We start from the raw sequence: 16,972 nt of genomic DNA on the forward strand, positions 1-16,972 counted from the left end.
TTCAGTGTAAAAAATAATAAAATAAATAAGAAAACAAAAAAACATTTTTTTTTAAAGCGCCCCATCCCGACGAGCTCGCGCACAGAAGCGAATGCATACGTGAGTAGAGCCTGCATATGAAAACGGTGTTCAAACCACACACGTGAGGTATCGCCGCGATCGTTAGAGCGAGAGCAATAATTCTAGCCCTAGACCTACTCTGTAGCTCAAAAAATGCAACCTATAGAATTTTTTAAACGTCGTCTATCGAGATTTTTAAGGGTAAAAGTTTGACGCCATGCCACAAGCGGGCGCAATTTGTAAGCGTGACATGTTGGGTATCATTTTACTCGGCGTAACATTATCTTTCACAATATATAAAAAAATTGCGCCAAATTTATTGCTGTCTTATTTTTTTTCCAAAAAAAGTGTGCTTGTAAGATCGCTGCGCAAATACGGTGTGACAAAAAGTATTGCAATGACCGCCATTTTATTCTCTAGGGTGTTAGAAAAAATATATATAATATTTGGGGGTTTTAAGTAATTTTCTAGCAAAAAAAAAATGTTTTTGTCTTGTAAACACCAAATCTGAAAAACACCCAAGGTCCTTAAGTGGTTAAAGGACTTTTGATGTAAGTGTAATAGTCTATGAACCTTTTCGTTTCCAATAGTTTTTTATTAAATTTTCAAGACAAAAAAAAATTAGGGTGTACAGAAATAAAAAAGAGAGGGGGAGAGGGAGAAACGATCATAGCCTCTATTCAGAGGACTAGCATAGATACAAATTTTTGCAGGTCACAAGCAGATCATTAACTCAACTTTTAGTACTCCTACTGCAATCATCTATCAGGACGGATAACTTAGACCCTGCCCCGGGTCTGTCATTTGAGGCAATATCTAGACCCATGGGGTGAACAAGTAACAGTCAGTTAAAGCTGATTCAATATATTAACCATGGGAAACAGCTTTATAAATGTATAGGAAGGAGAGGAAAGAGAAGTAAGAAAGATAAAGAGGAGAAAGAAGGAAAAGAAGAAAAGAGAAGAAGGGGAGGATGGTGCATCCCTACCCCGGCGGCGAGAGGGAGGTATCAGAATAGAATAAACCCGTTCATTGGCACAGATCAATGTACCGTCGTCTATGAACCTTTTAAATACATTTTACAGCATTACACTATATACTTCTTCTTTCCTCATTGCTTGACTTTGTTACAACAAATATACATTGATTGCTTAAACTTGGAAGGCCCAGATCATCTATACGGGTCCATATTACTTTGGTGGGGGGCTAGGAGATACAGCTCCTTGATGACCAGCAACACCAAACCCTTCTGTGGATGGGAGATACCACTCTAATACAGACGCACTTATATGTGGATGGGAGACACCATATTGTTACAGGTGCATTCAAACATCTTTCCGGTGAGTGGGGACCCAAGAGGGGAGCACAATTGACCACCAGAATATTTTTCAATTTATTACCAACCCAGTATACCACATTTGATGGACTTTATTGATTGTATTTTTGCACAATATTAGCACTAAGCACTTTATATATGTTTTATATATTTTTATATATCCTATGTTATATACGGTGACACAGATTTATGTATGTTACTTATTTTATAGGAGCAGCGCTGAGTTTAAATTAGTTATTCACATTTCTTGGGGTAATCACCTTGCACTCTAGCAGCAGCCCTAATATACCATAGCATAGCACAGGTTTTTTATTTCTTTTTCATATAATGATTTTTACTAGTGAAATTCAAGCTGTGCATTTCCCTGCACTTAGGTGCATTCAGTTTACCTGCAAAATTAGAATTCTGTGTTTCCAGAGCGAGATTAGATACTCTAAACTTGCCTAAACACATTTTTTATTTGAAGCATCATGGGACAATTTTATTATTTCATTGATTAGAGGATATTTTAACTGCAATCATTGGAGCCATTTTAGCTCTCATCAGTTGCGTTTGCGGTTAATCATTGTTTTTGATTTATGCTTTTTTGTACATAGACCTCAAAATATTTTCTTTATGTAATAGATCTTTCAGTTGTAGCACAGTAGCGTTTAACAGTGCATCACCTCTCCATTTGCACATTTATAAATTCATGTAAATGACGGTGAAATACTGTACATCTAATTGCAGGAGAAAATAAAATGGAAAACATTATGGGCCAGATTCAGGTACAGCGGGCGTATCTGTGCGGCAGTGTAACGTATCCGATTTATGTTACGCCGCCGTAAGTTTTTCAGGCAAGTGCTTTATTCACAAAGCACTTGCCTGTAAAGTTGCGGCGGCGTAGCGTAAATCACCCGGCGGAATTTAAATTCGGCGGGTAGGGGGCGTGTATCATTTAAATGAAGTGCGTCCCCGCGCCGAACGAACTGTGCATGCGCCGTCCCTAAAATATCCCAGTGTGCATTGCTCCAAATGACGTCGCAAGGACGTCATTGGTTTCGACGTGAATGTAAATGACGTCCAGCCCCATTCACAGACGACTTACGCAAACGACGTAACTTTTTAAAATTTCGATGTGGGAACGATGGCCATACTTAACATTGGCTGCGCCTCATATAGCAGGGGCAACTTTACGCCGGGAAAAACCTAATGTAAACATAGTGGCCCAGATTCAAGTAGCAATTGCGCCTGTGTAACGCGGGAGCGTGCCTAATTTAAATGATTCCTGCCCCCTACGGGATCATTTACATTAGGCGCCCTTACGCAGGGCAAGTTTACACAGCGCACACGCAATTTACGGAGCTACTGCTCCGTGAATCGCGGGTAGCGCAGTAAATTTGCGGGGGCGCAGGGCAAAAACGCTGCCCTGCGCCTCCGTAAATAAGGGGCAAATCTACCTGAATACGGGCCAGTAACTTTACTGCGTCGGCCGCGCGTACGTTCGGAAATTCGTGTATCTAGCTAATTTGCATACTCGACAGGGAAATCGACAGAATCGCCACCTAGCGGGCAAAATTTTTTTAGATCCAACGACGTAAGAGATCTAATGGATATCTCTGCGTAACTGATTCTAAGAATCAGCCGCATAGATACGACGGCCCAGATTAGGACTTACGACGGCGTACATGGCGCTGCGCCGTCGTAAGTCCTTTGTGAATCTGGGCCAGAGTTTATTTATTCTTCCAAGATAACTTCCCCTTTGTTAAAAACAACCTAATTGCAGGGGTGCTATTATAAATGTAGCCTAACTGTAGAAAAGTTTGGAAAATAAACATAAATAAATAAAAAATATATCAAAAGCACAAAAAAAAAATAGGATCTAGCCATGATCATTCCAGCCTGGACTGCATAAAAAAAAAGAGTCAATACCCCAGAGCAGGATTGTAAAAATGTCATGGTTGTATGAAATCAGCGCTCTTCCCCTCTCGCTGTGTGTGCTGTAAACCTTGTGATGCAGGATTTATGGCACTGTGCTGTAAAACAGTCCATGTCACGTTTTGTGAACTGTCACTAGAGGCGTGCCTGCCTAGAGATGGAGAGCTCAGGCAGAGAGCAGAATTGCAGCTGTGTTGTACTGAGCTGCTGCTGCTGCTCTTCCCAAGCACTGTGTGCAATGAGATGGCAATAGAAGTGCTGCAGTTCCCTTCTTCCAGTCCTAGCTGGGGCTTTCTCTCCCCCTTGTCTGATCTCTGCTGAATAGCAACTTCCAAATCATCAAAAGGAGAGAGTCAACCTGCCTGACAATGGATGTCCGGGGCAGAAAAGACACAGACAAGAGCACCGAATAATCAGGATGAGCCTGAGCACCTTTTGGAATTAGATCACCCCGGCTAAAGGAGTGGATGCTTTCACTTGTTTTCAAGGATTGTTCCATTATCACCGCATGCAACTGGCTGGTGAGTGCAAATGATTATAGTCTTTTTCAGCTGTGTTGCTGGCTCTTCATTATATGTGTGTGCTTTCTTCCCCACATGCAATAACAAGGCAAGCATACAAGATTCATGTTTCTCCTAAATTCTAAATATAGCAGACTTTCACACTTTCTCCCGTCTTATAGCATGCAATCCATGTTCACATGCTAGAAGTGCTGCATACTACCCAAAAAATAGTTCCAGCTCTCTTTTTTGCAGAGTGCCTGCAAGACTTTGGAGCTTCCAGCGTTCCGCAGATTTGCATTTCATATATTTAGCATAAATCTGCATGTATTTGCATAACCTGAAATGCATTAGTCAGTCTGGCACTTCTATATATTGCATACGTGGATCTAACCCTGAGCATGCCCTAGAAATAAAGTTTTCACGTTACGAATGGAATTGTTAACCCTTGCTTTGGAACAATGTAATTTACAGCACAGGTGCATGCAGTAGGTGTAAGTCCTTCTACTGTGATCCCAAAATACTGTGTGCATGAAGGCATCGTCCTTGATAAATATTCAGTTGAAAGCAAGTAAAGCAGTTATCCAGATTTATAGTGCACCAGTGACATTATACTAAGAGCTTGATCAATTCCAATCATTTCTGTGTAGGAGGTTTTAGAAGGCTTGCTGGTTCCTATGGGCTTTATAAAACTTGGAAAATTATTTCTCTTTCAGTGTTTGACACTGAATTGTATTGCAACACACAATGCAGTCCATTGGACCAGAAGTAATGTGTGCTGAATTTGAATGATTGGGCTGCATAGCAGTGTGCTATTTGGAAAAGTGGGCGAAAGGTACAGAAATAAGGCTTTTTAATTGCTTTACATGTCAAAGAGGTAACCACGTATGTTTCAGCTATTTTCTTTTTTTTACTTTTGGAACGGAACAGTGATTTTCTAGAAATAAGATTAATACATCATTGTGATTACGAGTCGAGGATTTCTCTAGAGCCCCTGACATGAGATCTGGCTTGCAAACAAATCGAGCGAAGATGTGAATGGTTTGCCTGTTAGCTGAGCCTTTCCTTCAGGCGCATAGACCCTAATGAAAATGTTTGCTCTGTGGAACTTGCTCTCTTTTTTGTGCTGTGGGTCAGCGGGTGAAGCAAGAGGAAGTAAATGCATTACAAATGGAAATGGAGGTCTAGAGCTTGGCATGAAAGCAGGATATCACAGGCGGCTGATTTAATAAATGATAATCTGAGGTTGTCACTGCATTATGCTCCATCTAGTGAAATATTTAATACGGTTAAATATTAAAGCGTGGCTGTAATATATCTAATTTTGACACGTATTGTTCTCCTAATAATCCAGTTTTTTTTAAACATATCTTTTTGCAGTAACCCTCAGAGAATTTCCATACCAAATGGCCTATTTTATGTAAAGAAGCACTGACATTATCACTACTTTAGAGCTTATAAGGAGGAAGACTTGGTTATACATTATATACGTTCAATAGACACACTAACGTCTCTTTTATCGAGTAGCTACTTTTTTTTTTCAACCGATATGCTTTTATAGTTCTAATAAAATGCAATGGAAATGTAAAATAAAAAAATAAAAAAACTGATGGTAGCTATATCATTAATCATTCAAGCGTTATATTGAATTTTTCACTCTTTCCTTTTGCTGGTGCTAATGAGGTGCTGCATAGTTTGAGTAAACATCATATCACGTTTATGACATATAGAAGAAGAAAAGAGAAAATAAAATATTATTATTTTTATTGTTTATTTTTGAATATGCTCAGGCTGATAAATAAAAAAGACTTCCTGTCTCCTTTCGACAAGTGTCCCAGGAATCTTTCTATACCGTTGTTAATTAGTGTGCACGGGCATACCAACTGTCTCCCACATCAGTCCCCCCCTCTAGAGAGCTTGCATTCTTTGTATGCTACAAATGATATTGTAAAACATTCTTGCATGTCAAAGTCAGGTTGAAATTACATCACATTCCCTCAAGAAAGAAAATAGATTGATTGGTAACCAAGAGGTGATTTTTCAAAGAGTAGCTTCAATGGAAATGGGAAAAAAATAATAATGGAGAGATTAAAAAAAGCAGCAAAACTGCAAAGCAGAACCACTTGATTTTGGCTTAGAAGGCTCATAATCAGTTTGGGAAGCAGAACAAAAAGTATGACATTGTATTAGACACTCCAATAGATACAATTCAAGAGAGAAGCAGAAAGATATTAAAATCCTCAAGAAATAATTTATTTAGTTAGAACTCATTTTAAAGTCAGGCACTCTTGCAGTACTTGGTCTTAAAGTGTTCTCATATGGGTTTTCAATATATATTGTTTTTGCCTTCTACTCTTTACTTTTGACAGCTGTCCGCTAACTTACACATATGTGCCCACATGCCACATTTAAAAAACTGTTTCACATCCAAACCATGCCCCTGTCTGAATTTCCTTACATGTCAGGATAACACATTGATGCTGTCATTGATGACTTGTTTTTAAAGTGCAATCTATAGGACTGTCATTGTTGGCCAGTGACTGTCCAGGAACAAGCCTATATGGAACACGGTATATGTTGATTTCAGGTCAGTGTACCTTCAGTGTACCTTCAGTGCACCTTCAAAAATCAAGTAAGCCCTGGCACGATTCTCTCCTGGCCAGTTGACATTGGTGAAGCAGTGATTAAACATGACTGCCTTAACCAATACCAACAAGATAAGAATGTTTTCTATATAGAGCATCTGGTTGCCGAGCAATCAGGAGTCACACATGTGTTAAATCTAGAAAAGAAAAGGCATTTCTGAGTAGGTTAAGAATGGTGGAATAAGAAAGGGCTTGTCAATAATGAGTTGGTTTCATGATCAAGTGGTTCCTGTAATACGCTATACAAGATATGATGCCTGTATGCACCTCAAGAACTGTCATTGCATGTCAGGTTGACTATAAAACCTCTCTGAAACCTCTCTGCTTGAATAAGCTTTACTTGGTGAATGTGGATGTGCTAGTATTTAGTACTAAATTCTTTCAAAACTTCTCAACATAAGAGTGATTTTCTCCAATGTGGCAAACTATTCAAACGTTTATCTCCATGTGTAACTCTTAATCATTGATGATGACCCTCTTGGGTTTAATAAAGCTTTTGATCACTGAGAATAAGCTTAGAAGCTCTGACACTGCAATCTTTGGAAGGGTGTTAACCAATAGAAACTTTCCAGACAGCGTTGCTACTTTGTAAGTCTTTACCTATCCATATTGTACTTATCTGGACATGCTGATACCGTGCATACTAGACAGTACTTTTTCAACAAACTGTCTACATAAAATGGTCAGACATGGTTTATGCAAAGTGAGCTTTTTTTTTTTATCTCTTCTTGGGAGATTTTCGAGGTTTTACAGGGCATGGAAATACCAACAACTCTAAAGAATCCTTGATTATTGACTTATTTTCCAACACAAACAACACCTTTTGCATGGTACATTTACACATTCCATTTATCATTGCTGGATAAAGCTTTTATATATGAAATTTAGATAAAAAAAATGAGTGAATGGTGTCTAGAGAAATGCGACTTCTAAAATATGGGTCATGGATGTTTATCAAAAATGAGCAACATGTACAACAAGCCAACACATTTCAGGGGAATAGATTAATGCCTATACAACTAAAGCCGACATCCTGCTATTCAGAAACCTTGATGGAAATTGTTACCACCAAATAGTACGCAGCAACAGCCCTGAAGAAGGGGCAGTCTATTTCCCTGAAACACGTTGGCTTGATGTACATGTTGCAAATTTGTAATGTCCACAAACCATATTTAAAGCGGAGGTTCACCCAAAAAACAAGTATATAGCATTACATTCTGTATACCTCAAACATGTACAGTATGCTGTTTGTTTGTTTTTTGGGTGGTGTACATACGGTATTATCGCTATTTTTCACCTGGCTTCCGGGTACTAGCTCCCACGGGAGTGGGCGTTCCTATGCAGTGACGCAATGTCCTCTGGGACATCGCCCAGATGATTGACATGCCTGACAAAAACTTCCCTCCGGCGGATAAGGCGCAGCAAAAGTATCCAAAACTAGCCAAACTGCGAGTCAGCTCTATACGGTGCCTGCGCACCGACTAGGAGCCGTGTAGACCTGACTATGCAGGCGCCGTATAGAGCCGACTCGTAGTTCGGCTAGTTACGGAAACTCGTGTCACGCCTTATCCGCCGGGGGGACGTTTTTGTCAGGCACGTCAATCATCTGGGCGAAGTCCCAGAGGACATTGCGCCACTGCATAGGAACGCCTACTCCAGCGGGAGCTAGTACCTGGAAGCCAGGTGAAAAATAGCGATAATACCGTATGTACACCCCAAAAAAAAACTGCATACTGTACATGTTTGAGGTATACAGAACGTAATGTTATATACTTGTTTTTTGGGTGAACCTCAGCTTTAAGAAGTCCAATTTCTATGGACACTGGGTGCACATTTCATTTTTTTTAACTAAGTCTACAAGCTGAAATGACCTTAAGGTCGCACCGAAAAGGCAACAGCCCCATCCCCTAGAGGTCCCATCTCCAACATCCATCACTGGGCACTATCCACCAGAAGGTGTTCCTTCCTTTTTGCCCACATGAATACCGACTCAGGACCAACCGCCTCCAGTCAGTGGATTTCTATGGACACTGGGTGCACATTTCATTTTTTTTAACTAAGTCTACAAGCTGAAATGACCTTAAGGTCGCACCGAAAATGCAACAGCCCCATCCCCTAGAGGTCCCATCTCCAACATCCATCACTGGGCACTATCCACCAGAAGGTGTTCCTTCCTTTTTGCCCACATGAATACCGACTCAGGACCAACCGCCTCCAGTCAGTGGATTTACAAAACTGCTTTTTGTGTGTGTGTCTGGCTAATCCCAGTATATTTTGATGTAAATTATGCTAAAGGAAATAAAAAATAGTTTTTTTTTTTGATGCTTTACTTTCATTCAAAAAGGTGTTTCTTTGTACTGAACATTGGAAGTATTTGGAGGGCAACAAATTTATCACATTAACACAAAAAATATATATATAACATTGGTGTGGTACAGCAAACCTATATTTCTTAGATGTTCAATGTGTTCAAGCTCATCAACTTGCATGTACACTGATTGAGGTGATTAATTGAACCCGCTGGATTCCCACCTCCTCGGCTGTGTGTGTATAATATAATATAGTATATAATTAAATATATAATATATACAGTATACAGTTCTCTGTTAAATAGCTCATCAAAATGAACAATATATGAGAGTTATACCTTTTGACGGGTATAATTCCATGACGGAAATTGCAGATATTGAAGGAAATATGCAATTTGAAATACTTAAAACAAATTCTGTGACATTTTTCCAAAGCATTATACTTATTTCATAACTGAAATTATTTGCATTGTGCCTAAAATCAAATATGTTACAAATGAAAGTGACTTCTTTCCCTCTGCAGTGTGCCTGAAATTCCATTACATGACTGTACCCACGTCTCTTGCAGTGACCGTTAAAAGAATCTGTGGGTAACCTTTCATATGTATGTTAATGAGGTTCCCATACCTGCATTAATGTCTGCCAAGGTTTGGGAGAAATGGCCATATAATGTTCCTCCTTTCCGTAAAATAACGAATCTTTTAGGCTTCAGAATGCTGTTACATTTACTGGGCAGGTGCCAGTTTAGATAATCTAGTGTCCTCTCTACGGTCCATTTGCATCAGTGCTTTTGATAATTCAGATACTGTATATCTGTCAATGAATTTGTAGCTATTTTATCATTTCCATTCTGTGTGTTGAGTTTTTTTTCCATTGCAGTACAATCATGAACAATGTGTTTGTAAAGATGCCAATAAAGTTCAACTCTTTATATACAGAGGGGTAAGGGCTAGAATATTCGTTGGGTTTTTATCCATCTCGGGTATGTGAGTATTCTGCTTAATTCCTGACCAGTAACAGGAGGTTAAGTTAAATCTCCCCAGCAGATGTAAAAATGTCATGGGTTTTACAATTTCCCCGGTCTGCCCAAAACTAAAATATGATGGCTGACGTTTCACTTTAACAGCAATGTTAAATCCAAAGCCAAAAATGTAATGTATTGCAGCTTACCAACCATTCGATGTGGTGAATGCATTAGTTTTCTTAAGCTTTTTCCCTTCTGTTTTCACCCGTTGATCAGGCCAGTAATATACTGTACTGTACCTCCTGTATTAGAGTGCCTACACTCTGGATGAATGAGCATCAGAGCACCTTTGGACAGCTGCATTGTCAGTCTGAGGGTAGGGGAGTTTTAGCAAATTTGAATACACTAACAAATTGAAGCCAAAATCCAGCTAATACTTTATAAGCAGTTACATAATTTTACATACATTTTTGAAAAACAACAGAATTACTGTCTGGATCACAAGATGAAAATAGAAGAAAGAAAGCCTAAAAAAAGAAAATAAATGCAGTCATAAAATCTAAGAAATTATAAGCTGCATAATATTAAAGGATAAGTTCACCTTTTGGAACATGTTACATGTTCCACCAGTATTTAGGGTTGAACATGTAACATGTTCCAGCTCCTGCTGCTTATTCCAACGATCTCCTCCGATCTGTGACAGCGGGCAGGGGATCTTTTCCCTCCACATGGCTGCATCATTCATTCACAATTTCCTGTGAATGAATGAACTACAACTACCATCATCCATTTTGGCTGGCGGCTTGTATTTCCTAATGAACTGCAAGACCGCTGTTGAGCACCTTCATAGTTCATTGATTCTTCCTGCTCTCAAGTAACTGCCTGCCCCTATGAGGTATGGGCTGAAAACTATCTTGAGAGTCTGCAGGAAGCCTACATTGAACCCTTGTTCTGCTGATTGTTGGTGCAATGCTCTGCAGGCTCCCTGGAAAAAATAATAGTAAATGCTAATTTTTTTTACCTGCAAAAAAATGTGCATTTATTTTTTTGTTTATCAAAAGGTGAACTTATCATTTCAATGTTTGCTTTTGGGTTCAATTCCACTTTTAGTAAAATCCAGCATTTAGGCAAAGCTGGCTTATATAAATGGATCTTTCATTGATCATAGAAAACCCAAAATGTGGAAAGGAAAAAAAAATGGAAGAGCTGACAGCAACACCCAAGTACTTTCCAGCTGCATTTTTTTGTTGTGCAGTTTACAAAATGAAAGCCACCATATGGCTATGGGCCACACTTGCAGTTTTCGTGTCATCATTTTCAAAGTGCTGGTTCCTGCTACTTAGCTTTTGATTACTTGATTAGCATTGATGCTACAAACATATATGATAAGTCATTAGACATTTCTTCCCAGTTTTTACATGGCACCAGGGTCTAATGCAGGGGTGGCCAACCAGTGGCCCGGGGGCCACATGTGGCCAGCGAAGCCCTCTGATGTGGCCCGCGACCTCCTTCTCTGGAATGGTGGGTTGGCAAGCCCAGATCGCAGGTTGCCGACCTGCCATACCACAGCATCAGTGTTATGAATGAAGCTGGTGGTAGAGGAAGAAAGCGGCTGCAGAGCAGAACCCCACAAGCCGATGCTTCCTCTACAGCGCTGGCTTTTGCTACAGGTGGAGTCTATGGCAAAGTTCAGCTAACCCACAGGATAGACACAGGTGCACTACGCTGCACCCGCGGTGTGGGTAAACCGCAGCACATCAGTGTGAAAGCAGTCTTAAGCCCTTTTCACACGATCGGCCCGACCAAATGGGACCCTCAATTCACCTCTATAGAGCGACTGATGTCTGTTTACGCCCGCCTACCTCCAATCCGAAAAACAAAAGAGAATTCATCCCCTTTCATCTGGGCGGAACGGAGGGCCTATAGAGTAGCTGCGACCTGAAATCCGTCCGCTCCACTCATTGTGGCCCTCGACTGGTTACCAAGTTGCTTAAGTGGCCCTCGCTCTTCTAAAGGTTGGGCACCCTTGGTCTAATGAATTGAAGCTGTCTTATTTGGAACATCTGACAAGTCAGGTGACGTTTTGTATATGTGGTGACACCAAATTGCTCCAACCCCTTACTATGTAGCCCCCTCTTCTTTATATCACTATACATGTAGAATAGTGTTTTTTACTATGATATATGTGGGTACAAATTTAGGGTCTGGCAGTCCCAAGAAGTGCAAAAGTCAGTTCATAAGTCTGCCTGTGTATCTACTGCTGTAGCAAAAGTAGTCTTGCTACGAGGAAAGGACTTAAAGTCAAACTCCAGACCTACCCTGTTTCCCCAAAAATAAGACCTACCCTGAAAATAAGACCTAGTGCTATTTTCCAGGAAGGCTGCAATATAAGCCCTACCCCGAAAATAAGCCCTAGTTAAAAATGCTTGTAAAATCCTATAATCCACTATATTACAGTAGTTTATAATGTACAATGTGTGTGTTTCTGTAATATAATTGTGGGGAAGAGAGGCTGCGGCGGGTAACGGAAGTGCAGAGCGCGCTATATGTATTTGGCACAATTATATTACAGAAATGCACACATTGTACATTATATAATACTGTAATAGAGTGGATTATAGGATTGTACAAGCATTTTAACTCAGTTCACACTGGGGATTCCTGGCAGGGAGGGAGAGAAGACCTACCCTGAAAATAACCCCTACTGTGTCTTTTGTTGGCATAATTAATATAAGACCCGGGCTTATTTTCGGGGAAACACGGTACTTCAATCCTGCATGGTTCTATAGGCTCCTGTTGCTTTCTATGATTTCAATTTACATTATGAGCTTTCAAAGTGTGCAATACAAGCTGCAGTAAGTAAGATGTGTCTGCCTCATTTCCTGATTGGAGGACATCCAACATCAAAATAGTGCCTTTGCTCCTGGCTTGCCCCCTTTTTTTATTGGATTATAGTTCTTTCACTTATGGAGGATCAGCGTCACATGTTGATATTACCTACAGTGCTGCACGTAAATGCAGCCTGTGTAGGAATGCCTACTCCTCCAGACTGGCATTCACTCATCAAGCCCACTGCTTACAGAAAGGCTGAAGGCTCATCATGGAGATATACCGAGGCAGGGTGTTGTGATGTTTTCAGGAAAATATGTACACCACCCTGATGTCCCCTCCCATCAGCCATGATCTGCATGTATTGTATAGAGAAGCACAGAGGCCATGGTGACATGAATGGGTCTAAAAAAAGGTATGTAATAAAAATTGAAAAGTTTTATTTAAAATGTTATTAGCATGTTGATGAGGGGCGAAGGGGAAACCAGGTGAGGCATAATATAAGCAGATTAAACTACAGCTTTAAGTTAATAAGGCTGCTTTCACATTGGGCAGTGGAGGTGCGGTGACGGTATAGCCGCGCTATTTGTAGTGCCGCTATCCCGTCGTATTTACTGTGATATTCCGGCGCTAGCGGTGCGGTTTTAACCCCCGCTAGCGGCTGAAAAGGGGTTAATACCGCCCGCAATGCGCCTCTGCAGAGGCGCATTGCGGGCGGTATTACCGCGGTTTCCCATTGATTTCAATGGGAAAGTGCGGTATAGGAGCGGTAAACACCCCGCTCCTATACCGCTCCAAAGATGCGGCTAGCAGGACTTTTGGAGCGGTCCTGCTACCGCACCGCTTCAGTGTGAAAGCCTTTGGGCTTTCACATTGAAGCCTGCAGGGCACGATTTTTTCATGCGGTATAGCAGCGCTATTTTTAGCGCTGTACCGCATGAAAAACGCCTTAATGTGAAAGGGGCCTAACAGTGATGCATGGGGAAGGGGGTGTTGTCCACTAAGCACAATTGCAAGGGGGGGGGCTGTCTGCTAAACACATTTGCAAATGAAGGCTTAATTATTGAGAACAATTGCAAAAAGGAAACATGTCCACCGAGCAAATGGGGGGGGGGGGCTTTCTGCTGAGTATCATTCCAAATGGGGGCTTCCTTGCTGAACTTCATTGCAAATGGGGCCTCTTTGCCAAGCACCATTGCTGGGCTGGGCATCTCTGCAAAGAGAGTGCTTGTCCACTGAGCACCATTGCAAAGAGTGGCCCATCCACTAAGCATCCTTGTAAAGATGGTTTGTCTGGTTAGCACTTTTTTTTTAAAGAGGAGCACGTCCTCTGAACATCATTGCAAAAGGGGGGCCTATCTGCAGAGCACCATTGCAAAAGTAACCTGTCTGCCAAATAGAATTGCAAAGGGGGCCTGTCTACTGGGCAATATTGCTAAGGGTTCCTGTCCGCTGAGCACCTGTGCAATGGGGGCCTGTTCAATAAACAACTTAGCAACGAGTGCCTGTCCACTGGGAACCTATGCAATGCAGGCCTGTCCACTGAGCACTTGCGCAAAGTGAGACTGTCCGCTGAGCACTGGGCATTGGGAAGGGGGTCTGTCAGCTGACCAAGCTAGCTAATGTTGTAAAGGAGACATATCCATTGACCACCAATGTGGAAAGGGTGAAAATTGGAGGGGTCCATACACTGCTTCATATTAGTAAGGATTATACACATGTAGCCAGATTCAGAAAGACTGGCTTAAGTTTGTGCGGGCGTAGCCTATCTCAGATACACTACGCCGCCGTAACTTAGAGAGGCAGGTACAGTATTCACAAATAACTTGCGTCCTAAGTTACGGCGGCGTAGTGTAAATGGGCCGACGTAAGCCCGCGTAATTCAAAGTAGGCTGGTAGTGGGCGTGTTGTATGCTAATAAATCGTGACCCCACGTTATGACGCGCCTAACGAGCGGCACACGCGCCGTCCGTGGACGTATCCCAGTGCGCATTCTCAAAATCACGTCGCAAATACTCAATGCTTTCAACGTGAACGTAACCTACGCCCAGCCCCATTCACGTAAACAATGTAAACGACGTGAAGTTCGATGGCTGTTCCGACATCCATACTTAACAATGGCTGCGCCATCTTTTTGGTGGTTTATCTTTACGCCGGAAAAACGCCTTACGTAAACAGCGTACCGGGCGCAACTACGTTCGTGAATAGGCGTATCTTGCTCATTTACATATTCTAGGCGTAAATCAGTGTACATGCCCCTAGCGGCCAGCGTAAATATGCAGCTAAGATACGACGGCGTAGGAGACTTACGCCGGTCGTATCTTAGCAACAGAGAAGCGTATCTCAGTTTGAGACTACGCTTATAGATACGACGGCGCTGCATTCGGACTTACGACGGCGTATCTACTGATACGCCATCGTAACTGTTGCTGAATATGGCTATTGGTTCTCATATAACCACTAGTGATTAAGGGGTCTGTTATTAGGGGTGAAAATTATAGGTGTCACAGTGAACTAAGAAGAACCAAGCACAGATGTCCCATCAACATTTTTCAATGTAATTAAATGTATATCCTGTGTGTTCCCCAGTGTAACAGCTTTATCTTATATACATTAATAAGAAAATTACCCATTTTGTAGATACATAATACTATTAAAGAAGTTTTTTTGTGTTGAAAGGGATTGACTTTTTCTATTAACTTTGTCATACATTCAAACTTTACATTTATAAACCACCAAAATATTCTCCCAGCAAATCTGTTGTCATTTACCGAAATTCTAACAGACATGTAATGTTCATTCTATATGCACACTCTGTTGTAGGCTTCAATGGGAGATATTGAATTTTTCTTTTTCTTTTTATGTGTGTGAAGGCTGCAAACAAGAATTTAAATTAAGAGGGCAAGAATTCTATGGGGTCAGGTGAGAGCTATTTGTCATTTGCTAAGTCAATCTACTTGTTCTTGTCAGCACTGAGCACAACTCATTGTTGAAGCTTGTACATTATTTTTGTCCAAGTTGTCTCAGGCCAGCATTGTGCCCTGTGGCCAGAGGTTAAAGAGCAACGTGTAGGTTGTCATGTAAGCTGCAAGACAGAGAAAATCTTTCAGTGTACATAAAAATGGGTGAACGTATTTACTTTGACCTTGGCAAGTTGGTATGAGCTCCCGCATTAAATTGTTTTCTGCAATCTATTGCAGGTTGCTCAGCTATCGCTAAGACTTTCTTACTATGTATATCCTTTCAGTAACCATGTTTTAAGGTTGGTGATAATAAAATGAAAAGTTGATAACTGACCTGACAGCAATATTTGTATCCAGTAGTAAAGCATCCAAAGGTAAACATACAGTTTATTTTGTTAAAGTCCATCTATAGGGAAACATATTGCATTTCAGCAATTACCTGTAATATTATTTAGTATATGAATTTTTATTTTTATTTTACATTCTTATTTATATTTTTATGCAGAAGTTTGGGCAAACAGTAAGACATGCTAGCTTCCATACAAAACCATGATCCAAAGTTAAGACAGCTGCACAGAGTTATTGACTGATAGAGTACGTGAAACAGTAGTGCCTACTAGGAATCGCATATTAACCCCTTCCCGCCCAGCCTATAGCAGAATGACAGCCGGGTGGTGGTTTGGTTATCCTGACTGGACGTCATATGATGTCTTTCAGGATAACAGCCACATATCGGCTTTTCTTCACTTGCGTCTGACAGACACGAGTAGAGGAGAGCCGATCGGCTGCTCTCCTGTCAGGGGGGGGTGTGTGCGCTGGTTCATTATTAGCGCAGCCCCCCCCCCCCCGAGGATTCACACTTTAGACCACCAGGAATTGCCACCACTGATGACCACCAGGTATGCCACACATGGCAACCAGGGATGCCAATCTGTGCCCAAAATCAATGCCAATCAGTACCGCAAATGGCGCCAGTCAGTGCCCATCACTAATGCCTGCCAGTGCCTCATTATCAGTGATGCCCATCAGTGAGATCTATCAGTGTTCATCCATGCCAATCAGTGCCACCCATAAGTACCCATCAGTGCAGCCTTTCAGTGCCACCGATCAGTGCCTCCTATGAGTGCCCATCAGTGTCACCTATCAATGCCCATCAGTGTTGCATACCAGTGACACCAATCAGTACCCATCAGTGCCGCCTATCAGTGCCCATAAGTGCTTTATATCAGTGCCACCTCAATGGTGCCTCCTCATCAGTGCCCATCAGTGCCACCTTATCAGTGCCCATCAGTGAAGGAGAAAATTTACTTATTTACAACATTTTATAACAAAAAATAAAAACCTCAGCAGTGATCAAATACCACCAAAATAAAGCTCTTTTTATGGGAACAAAATTATAACAAATTTGTTTGGGTACAGTGTTGCATGACCGCGCAATCGTCATTCAAA

The 16,972-nt window shown here is 41.3% G+C and overlaps 1 protein-coding gene across 2 annotated transcripts in view; it reads left to right on the top strand.

The window, feature by feature from the left end:
* Positions 1-3,463: 3,463 nt before the first annotated feature.
* SNTG1 (syntrophin gamma 1) overlaps positions 3,464-16,972 on the top strand; it is a 795,295-nt gene continuing 781,786 nt past the window's right edge. For both annotated transcript variants that reach the window (XM_040354181.1, XM_040354180.1), the window contains exon 1: positions 3,464-3,834. The gene's annotated coding sequence lies outside the window, so the exon portion shown is untranslated. The remainder of the gene's footprint in view (positions 3,835-16,972) is intronic.

Source organism: Rana temporaria, chromosome 5, assembly GCF_905171775.1.
Source record: "Rana temporaria chromosome 5, aRanTem1.1, whole genome shotgun sequence".
Taxonomy (NCBI): Eukaryota; Metazoa; Chordata; class Amphibia; order Anura; family Ranidae; genus Rana; species Rana temporaria.